This window comes from Salvelinus sp. IW2-2015, linkage group LG36 (assembly GCF_002910315.2).
Source record: "Salvelinus sp. IW2-2015 linkage group LG36, ASM291031v2, whole genome shotgun sequence".
Taxonomy (NCBI): Eukaryota; Metazoa; Chordata; class Actinopteri; order Salmoniformes; family Salmonidae; genus Salvelinus; species Salvelinus sp. IW2-2015.
In genome coordinates, this window is record NC_036875.1 from 34,062,607 (window position 1) to 34,063,608 (window position 1,002).

Consider the following 1,002-nt stretch of genomic DNA (forward strand, 5'->3'; position numbering starts at 1 on the left):
TAACAGTGGCTGAGGTGCAGTACATAGAAATCCCTGCTGCAACATGGAGGGCGACTCAAATGGCACCCTATTCCCTATAGTCCACTACTTTTGACCAGGGCCCACAAAGTGCTCCGGTCAAAAGTAGTGCACTTAATTGGGAATAGGATGCCATTTAGGATGCACCCACTGTCTGTCAACATGATAATGGATGGCCTCAGTCCAGTCCTCCCTGGTGTTTCTATGATGGTCAGAGGCCACATTCTACAGTGGTTGTTGACAACCTGGGCTAAACCAAATTCTCTTAGAAGTGGGTGGAGGGGGCCCATCCCGATAGGCAGTAATGGTTATGGATCGGGCAGCTGGTTAGTGATGGCAGTGGGTTATTGCAACACAGAGACAGAGAGTTCATTATCATTGTTCTTTTTACTAACTTCTTCTTCGTCAGTGTCCCGTCGTTGTTGTGTCCTGGCAGAAAAAGCACTAGAGACCCCTTGTGTGTGTTTGTTTGTTAGTTAAGGCTATTGATCATTTTCTGATGACCGGATTGGAGATGAGTGGTGACTGAGTGACACAAACATTGAGGATTAATAGTCTGATAGGTTAGAGTTCTGAGTTCTGTGTCGGGCATCCCCCTTCCATCTTCTGACGATGAGTCACAAAATGGCAGCAATAGTGGACATTTCTCCTGGGAAGTCTCTCTCCTTTTGACCTAAGACAAACCAACACTGTCCTGTTCTAGCACAGAATTATCAACATGCTATGCTAGCTACCAATGGGGAAACACAACAAATAGACACACAAGGTCATGGGTTTTTAAGAAATGGATAGGTTGGGGGGGTTGAACAGCTAATGTGACCCGACAGCAGGATAGGTCATAGCTTGAAGGAGGGGGTTGGACAGCTAATGTGACCCGACAGCAGGACAGGTCATAGCTTGAAGGAGGGGGTTGGACAGCTAATGTGACGACCCGACAGCACGGCAGGTCATAGCTTGAAGGAGGGGGTTGGACAGCTAATGTGA